This window comes from Chlorocebus sabaeus, chromosome 14 (assembly GCF_047675955.1).
Source record: "Chlorocebus sabaeus isolate Y175 chromosome 14, mChlSab1.0.hap1, whole genome shotgun sequence".
Taxonomy (NCBI): domain Eukaryota; kingdom Metazoa; phylum Chordata; class Mammalia; order Primates; family Cercopithecidae; genus Chlorocebus; species Chlorocebus sabaeus.
In genome coordinates, this window is record NC_132917.1 from 105,556,812 (window position 1) to 105,565,989 (window position 9,178).

Below are 9,178 nucleotides of genomic sequence, written 5' to 3' on the forward strand. Positions count from 1 at the left end.
GTTTGGGATTTTTTCAAGCCACAGAGCCAAAGTTTGAAGGTGAATTTGATACTCTTATTGCCTGGCTGCATGAAATAAGTGCACAGTGACCTTGTGACAAAGAACATCATCCTTGCAGTGCCTCAGCAGGGTCTCTGAAGGCCATAACTAGAATCTGAAGGGCAGGTAACCTGAATTCACACTGGAGATCAGAGTCTCAGCAAATTCAGAGGGTTCACATTTGCTTGGCAATCTCTGAAAAGATGGGAATTTGGGGTTGTCCTGCATATTTCATTTTTTTCTAGCTCAGTTTTCAAAAGATGAGGAGATTTTAGTGCTGTATGTGATGATATATCACATATTATATACTGACCAAGGCTTCAAGGTACATTTGTGTCTGCTAATGATTAAGTTTCACCAAAAATAGAATCGAAACATGAATGAAATATAAATCATTTTATAAGACACTGGATTTCTGTGTGTGTTTCTCATAAGAAATTCTGCATAGACCCCATAACTTTGAATTATCAAAACCAGAATTTTATAATACTAGTACAAAAACTGAGCTACTTTACCCACAAAAATACATGTAAGGTAGACATTTATGTACTTGGACATTAATGAAGGGGAAAAAGCTTTTGATTAACAACTAAAAAAAACCTTCTCAAAAGAAAAAGGTAGAAAAAGATCCAATTGCCAATTTACCTAATTAAAAGATGTCCAGGCCAGGCACAATGACTCATGCCTGTAATCCCAGGACTTTGGGAGGCCGCGGCAGGCAGATCACCTGAGGTCAGGAATTCAAGACCAACCTAGCCAACATGGTGAAACCTCCTCGTCTCCACTAAAAATACAAAAACTAGCTGGGTGTGGTAGCAGGGGGCTGTAATCCTAGCTACTCCAGAGGCAGAGACAGGAGAATTGCTTGAACCTGGAAGGCAGAGGTTGCAGTGAGCCCAGATTGTGCCACTGCGCTCTAGCCTGGGCAACAGAGTGAGACTCTGTCTCAAAAAAAAAAAAAAAAAGTCCCAACTAGAGTTTTGAATTTTTTCAGCTAACATTCACGACCCTCTAATACAAAACTTTATGCAAATTTTTGCTTTTAGACATGTCATTTTCATTAATACCACTGTGATATAAACCTATGAACAGCGAAATGTGATGATGACAGTATTTAGAAAATAATTGTGATGAGACAGCATTTCGTGGTTGACTTCATGCTACTCCTTTTGTGTTGCACGCTTTGTCTCTGCCCACTCACGACCTCTCCAGAAAGCAGAACTTAGGAATCACAAGTATTAGAAAGGACAAGACATTTCTCATGCTTTGCGTTCTTTCCATTTTGTTCCATGCTGTTTTTCCTTCATTTATGATCTAATTCTTTAGACATTTCTCTCTGAATGGAACTGATTACACCTATAAATAAAGCATTGATAAAATGGCCTGAAGTTTTAAAAATATGATTTGACTTTTAAAATAAAACTGCTACCCTGACAAGTGTCTCCTAGGTCCAATTATCATTTTGTTCTGTTTTGTTGCTTGACTTTTTTTTGCACCAGTAACCAAGGCTATTCTTACGGCCTGCATCTAAGTTGCATAGGCTCAGAAAATATTCAAGATGAAGAGATGATATTGGCATGCATGAGAATGTTGAGTTTTGGTTACTATTGTTTTAACATTGGCTCACTGTGAGTCATCATACTGAGAAATTTCACAGAAAAGAAAAAGGTTTCTGAATAAATTTTCTGGGGGACACAGAGGAGGTTACCTAGGGATTTAAGAGGAGACTAAAAATAGGAAAGAGGCAAAAGAGAACTCAGAGAAAAGTTTTATAAAATAAGGGCTACATGATCACACTTCTCTGAAACAAGGCTTAGAATGATGGGTGCTGGAAATATCAAATCTGTTCCAAAAATTAATATATCACAACGTATAAAATACTGATAAAAATCCTTACTGGATAATGAAATTATTGCCAAGGAGCTGAAGATTAGAAGGGAAAATTTAACAGGATTTAGGAACTATACAAAGAACGGCAGAATTATACCACATTAACAGAATGAAGAACCAAAAAGTTATGATTTTCTTTAATGATGCAGAAAAAGTATTTGACATATTCTGTACCTTTTCATGATTAAAAAAATACTCAACAAACTAAGAATAGAAGGAAACTACCTCAACATCCTAAAGGCAATATATGAAAAGCCCACAACTAACGTCATACTCAGTGGTGAAAAACTGAAGTCTTTTTACCCTAAGATCAGGAAGAAGATAAGGATGGCTACTCTTGCTACTTCTCTTCAGTAGTACTGGATGTCCTAGCCAGAGCAATTAGCCAAGAAAAATAAACTAAAAGCACCCAAATTAAAAAGGGAGAATTAAAATTATCTCTATTCACAGATGGCATCATGTTACACATAGAAAACCCTAAAGATAATACCAAAACTCATAACTTTTAGAACTAATAAACAAATTCAGCAGTTGCAGACGGCAAAATCAACATACAAAAATCAGTTGCATTCCTATACACTAACAATGAACAATCTGAAAAGGAAATTAAGTAAACAATTCCATTTACAATAGCATCAAAAAGAATAAAATACTTAGGAATAAACCTAAATAAAAAGGTGAAAGGTTTATACATGGGAAACTACAAAACATTAATGAAAGCAATCAAAGAAGACTTTCAAATAAATGAAATGACACCTCATGTCCATGGATTGGAAGACTTAATATTTTCAAGATGTCTGTACTACCAAAGCAATCTATGTATTTGACGGAATTTCCACCAAAATCCAAATGGCAATTTTTGCAGAAATAGGAAAAAAATATTCTAAAATGAAATCTTAAGAAACCTCAAATAGCCAAAACAATTTTTAAAATGAAGAACAAAGTTGTTGTATTCACATTTCCTGATTTCAAAACATATTACAAAGCTACAGTAATCAAAACAGTATAGTAATGGCATAATGACAGACATATAAACCAAAATAATAATAATAAAAATAATAATAGAATAAAGAGCCCAGAAATAAGCACTTGCCTATATGGTTAAATGATCTTCTGCAAGGATGCCAAGGTTAAACAAATGGTGCTGGGACAACTGGATATCTACATACAAAATAAGTAAGTTGGACTCTTACCTTATATCTTACGCAAAATTAACTCAAAATGGAGGAAAGACCTAAACATAAGATCCAAAGCTAATAAAACTCCTAGAAGAGAACATAGAGGAAAATCTTCATGACATCAGATTTGGCAATGATTTCTTGGATATGATGCTAACATCACAGACAACAAAGGCAAAAATAGATAAATAGTATTTTATCCAAACTCAAACAAAAACTTTCATGCACCCAATAATACAATCAACAGAACAAAAAGATAACATACAGAATGGGAGAAAATATTTGCAAGTCATATATCTGATAAGGGGTTAATAGCCAGAATACATAAAGAACTCCTACAATTCAACAACAACAAAATTAAATAATCTGGTTAAAAATAGGCAAAGAAGAGGCTCGCATGGAGGCAGCCAGCCCGAGGCTGGGGAGCACTGAGCTGCGCGTTGTGCCCTGCGCTGCCCAGGCTAGTGAGCAATACAGTCAGGATGGCTAAATGTGATCCCAAGAAAGCAAAGGGCAAGATGTCTGTTTATGCCTTCTTTCTGCAGACATGCAGAGAAGAACATAAGAAGAAAAACCCTGTCAATTTTGCAGCATTTTCCAAGAAGTGATCTTAGAGGTAGAAGACAATGTCCGGACAAGATAAATCTAAATTTGCTGAAATGACAGAGGCGGATAAAGTGCACTGTGATTGGGAAATGAAGGATTATGGACCAGCTAAGGGAGACAAGAGAAGAAGAATCCTAATGCCTTCCAAAGGCCACAGTCTGGATTCTTCCTGTTCTGCTCCGAATTCCACCCCAACATCAAATCCACAAACCCTAGCATCTCTATTGGAGATGTGGCAAGAAAGCTAGTGAGATGTGGAATAACGTAAGTGACAGTGAAAAGCAGCCTTACATCACTAAGGCGGCAAAGCTGAAGGAGAATTAAGAGAAGGATGTTGCTGACTACAAGTTGAAAGGAAAGTTTGACGGAGCAAAGGATCCTGCTAAAGTTGCCCAGGTAAAGGTGGAAGAGGAATATGAAGAAGATGAGGAGGAAGGGGAGGAGGAGAGGAGGAGAATGAATAAAGAAACTCTTTATCTGTCTCCTTGTGAATACCTTAGAGTAGGGGAGCACCATAACTGACACATCTCTTATTTGAGAAGTATCTGTTGCCCTCATTAGGTTTAATTACAAAATTTGATCACAAGCCTATTGTAGTCTCTCAAAGTGCTCTAGAAATTGTCAGTGGTTTATGTCAAGTGGCCATGGGTGTCTGGAGCACCCTGAAACTGTATCAAAGTTGCACATATTTCCAAACATTTTTAAAATGCAAAGTCACTCTCGTGTTCTCACTCTGTGCACTTTGCTGCTGGTGTGACAAGGCATTTAAAGATGTTTCTTGCATTTTTTATTTTTATTTATAAGGTGGTGTTAACTACATGGTTATTGGCTGGAAAACCTGAGTTATCACCTGTACATATCTATCTATATTTTGTAAAAATAACAAAACAAGCGAGACAAACTCTCGATGGTCCTTGCTCCGCGTTGAGGCTGTGGGGAAGATGCCTTTTGGAGGGGCTGTAGCTCAGGGCATGCACTATGAGGCTGGACCTGTTGACTCTGCAGTGGGCATCCATTTAGCTTCAGGTTGTCTTGTTTCTGTGTATAGTGACGTAGCATTCTGCTGCCATCTTAACTGTGGACAAAGGGGGTCAACTGGCATGAAAGGTTTTATTTTGTTTTTGTTCTTAGTTAAGTGCATTAGTTTTTAAACTGTTTGTTTTTAAACAAACTGTAGAACTCTTCATTGTCAGCAAAGCAAAGAGCTACTATGTTAATGAAAGTTCAAGAACCTTCTGTACTTAAACACGATTTGTAACGTTCTGGTTTTTTTGTATGTTTAGAATGCTGAAATGTTTTTGAAGTTAAATAAATAGTACTGCATTTTAAAAAAATAAGCAAAGGACTTGAATAGACGTTTCTTGCAAAGATGATATACAAATGGCCAGCAAGCGTACAAAAAGATGTTTGACGTTGCTAGTCTTTAGAGAGATGTTCACCAAAACCGCAATGAGATATCATTTCACACCCATTAGGATGGCCACTACCAAAAATATGGAGGAGGAGAGTAACAAGTATTGGGGAGGATATGGAGAAATTAAAAACTGTGTACACTGTCAGTGGGAATGTCAAAAGGTACAGCTGCTATGAAAAATAGTGTGGAGGTTCCTCAAAAAATTAAAAATACAGTGAAATATCACTTCACACACATTAGTATAGTCACTACCAAACAAACTACCAAACAAACAAACAAAGGAAAATAACAAATGTTGAGGAAGAATCCTTGTGCATATTGGTGAGGCTATAAAATGGTGCAACTGCAAAAAAACCTGTAGTAGTTCCTCAAAAAAATTAAAAATAAAACCACCATATGACCCAGCAATTCTACTTCTGGGTGTATATCCAAAAGACTGAATTAAAAGCAGGATTTTGAGACACAGTTGCACACTCACGTTTATTGCACCATTATTCACAATAGCCAAGAGATGGAAGTATCCCAAGTGTTCATCAAAAGATGAATAACTAAAGAAAATATGGCGCATATATACAATTAAATATTATCCAGCCTTAAAAAGAAGGAAATCCTGGCACATGCTACAACATAGGTGAACCTTGAGGATATTATGCTAAGTAAAATAACTCAGTCACCAAAGGACAAATATTATATGACTCTACTTCTATGAGGTGCCTAGAGTAGTCAAATTCACAGAGACAGAACGTAGTACGGGGGCTCCCAGGGGGAGAGACAGTTGTTCGATGGGTGCAGAATTTTAGATTTGCAAGATGACAAAGTTCTGGAGATCCGTCTCGCAACAATGTGAATGTAATTAACACTATGAAACTGTACACTTAAAAATGGCTAAGATGGTAAATTTTATGTCATGTATTTTTTACCAAAATTTTTTTTTTAATTTTTGATTTTCCTTTTTATAAAAGATGGGTGGCAGCGGGGAGAAAACCAGAGCAAGTGAAAGTTCATTTGTGGCAGCAGGGAGGGGGCCAGAGGAACTGACAGATTTTGAGGCAGTAAGAAAAAAGGAAAACTTGTGTCCAGCAATGAAGAAACACCATGATGAAACAAAGTCCCGGGAAGGCTGGACCTCCTGCTGGGGACTTCCAAGTGTGCTGGATGGAGGAACTGCTAGAAATGGCCTGAGGATGTTTTTGTCCAAAAACTCCAGTTTTCAATTTGAATAAATCAGTGAGACCATACACAAAAGCTGAGCCTTGGCTTCCCTCTATCCCACCTGAGTGTGCACTAAAGTACTATTTCAGACCCAAAAGCAGTGGAAGAGTCCTCTGATTGGTACCAATCCACGACAAAATTTGTGTCACTCATTCATTCAACAAACCTTTCATCTGTGCCAGGCACTGCCCTCGGTGCTGGTGTAGGGGTTGGTTGGAAGACTCTCTTCCCCCATGGGACTTGCATCTTAGAGGCGCCCCTCAGGTGGGCTCTATTCTGTCACACATTTCTGCTGTGCAGATACACACTGGTTTAGTATCTCTGTCTCCTTGCTTTTCTGTACCTTTAAAGAATTAGAAAAGGCCTGGCATGGTGGCTCACATCTGTAATCCCAGCACTTTGGGAGGCTGAGGCAGGCAGATCAGGAGGTCAGGAGATCGAGACCATGCTGGCCAATATGGTGAAACCCCGTCTCCACTAAAAATGCAAAAATTAGCCGGGTGTGGTGGCACATGTCTGTAATCCCAGCTACTTGGGAGGCTGAGGTGGGAGAATCGCTTGAACCCAGGAGGCGGAAGTTGCAGTGAACCGAGGTCGTGCCACTACACTCCAGCCTGGTGACATAGTGAGACTCTGTCTCAAAAAAAAAAAAAAAAAAAAAAAAAAAAGGATTGGGAAACTCCTTGAGACCTTGGGTTCATCCTTTCATGACCATTCACTCTTGGCTATAAAAACCAAGTTTGTACAGCTGTGGGCAAAGAAGTACAAGTCTCCAGTGACTGAGGATGCTGTGGACTTCTAAGCAGGGGCCTAGCCCATGAAAGAGAGGAGAAGGGCTGGAACTTCAGGCATCCCTTAGGACTTGGTCAGCCAAATATGAGTCCTAATCAAGAAACAGAGATCACAGGAGGGCAAACAGAAGAGCCTGTCAGTGAAGAAAGACATGAAAGAAAGAGTGAAAGAAAAAAAAAATCTTTCAGATTATTTGCAGCACCACCGTATCTCCTGTGGACCTGGTGGGCAGCTAGCTGAACCTGGGCAGATCACTGTGGCAGGAAGCCTTGTCCTTGAGCAGGGCCAAAGAGTTTGTAGTGCTCTTGAGACTTTTACAGTTAGACTTACGAAGCCTTCTCCATTTCTGGTCTACTAGTCATCAAATCACCTCCATGAAATGCAGAAAGAAAATATTAGAACTTCTATATGTATTTTTTAAATCTCATCTTTTTTAGTTTTTTACCTTTTGTTTATTTCATAACATATATAATCTACTAATACAACAGGAAGTGTGCACAACTTATAAATACATAAATATGTAAAATACATATGCACCTAATTGCCAACCTAGTGAAAATGATGGACATTACATACCTTCAAAAATTTTACTTAGTTTTACTAGTTAGAGATATTAAATTTAACATTATAGCAATAAAGACTTGAAACAAATCCATATTTCAGAGCCATGGACTTAAGTATGCATAGGTTGGGACTTCATGATCAAAATATTTCAGTGATAAGGGTGAACAATCAGAAAAGTTTGGCAATCACAGCTCTAGGCAACTTATTCTTTCTCTAATTAACTTCTGTATCTGTAAGACCAAAAGCACCCAGCATTTTGAAATCTCCATTGCCTTTTGTATCAGACCAGCAGGATGGAAAGAGGGTGGAGGTAAAGTGGAGAGGGGGCAGGCAGGGGCATAGTTAGTGGGTGGAATTGGTTCTGAAGGAACAGAAGCAGTGGACAAAGCTCCCGGAAGAATAGGAAAGGAAGTGTGATAATTTGCAAAGTGTTTCGTAGTAATTGTAGGGTTTGTTGCCAAATAGCAAATTTCATCAGACTTATCTGGTTTCCCTTGGCATCCACATCCCATGCTGTCCCATTCAGAAGATAAAGGGATCCTACATGTGGAAAGGTTTTATCCTTAGGGAGAGAAAGATTATATCCTTACTTGCTTTATTAATTCCCTGAGTCTATCTTAAAAGGAAGCAGTAATTTCTCTAATAGCTGGGGTGTGGCTGCATCTTCAGCTGGATATTAAGTTCTCCTAGGATATTACGCTCACACACAGGCACTCACACATGTGTACATGCATACAAACATGCATCTGCATGCATGCATATGTGCACATACATATGTACAGGCACACACAGGTACACATGCACACAGGTTCATATATGTGGACACAAACAAACTTAAGTCCATGGCTCTGAAATATGGATTTGTTTCAAATCTCTATTGCTATAATGTAAAACGCAATATATTTAACTAGTAAATCTAAATAAATCAAATGTTGAAAGTATGTAATGCTGGCCAGGGATGGTGGCTCACACTTGTAATCCCAGCACATTGGGAGGCTGAGGCAGGCAGATCACCTGAGGTCAGGAGTTCAAGACCAGCCTGGCCAACATGGTGAAACCCCATCTCTACTAAAAATACAAAAATTAGCTGGGTATAGTGGCACACACCTGTAGTCCCAGCTACTCGGGAGGCTGAGGCAGGAGAATCACTGGAACCTGGGAGGCGGAGGTTGCATTGAGCCAAGATTATACCACTGCACTCCAGCCTGGGCAACAGAATGGGACTCCATCTAAAAAAAAACAAAAAACAAACAAACAAAAAAAAACAAAAAAAAAAGTAATGAAAATCATTTTCACTAGGTTGAAAACTAGGTGTATTATTTTACATCGTAATGGATCCAGGAAAAGTGTTTTTTAATAAAAGAGAAAAGCAAACATATTCACCAGCCTGATTAAGAACAAGGAGAGTACTTATAATCTATATTAAAGTTGAAAATTATACCTCTTTTGCAACGGCTTCTTTGAGATTCATTGTATGGATATA

The 9,178-nt window shown here is 38.3% G+C and overlaps 1 pseudogene; it reads left to right on the forward strand.

The window, feature by feature from the left end:
- The first annotated feature begins 3,574 nt into the window (after positions 1-3,574).
- Positions 3,575-4,386, forward strand: LOC140713452 (high mobility group protein B3 pseudogene; annotated as a pseudogene).
- Positions 4,387-9,178: the final 4,792 nt, after the last annotated feature.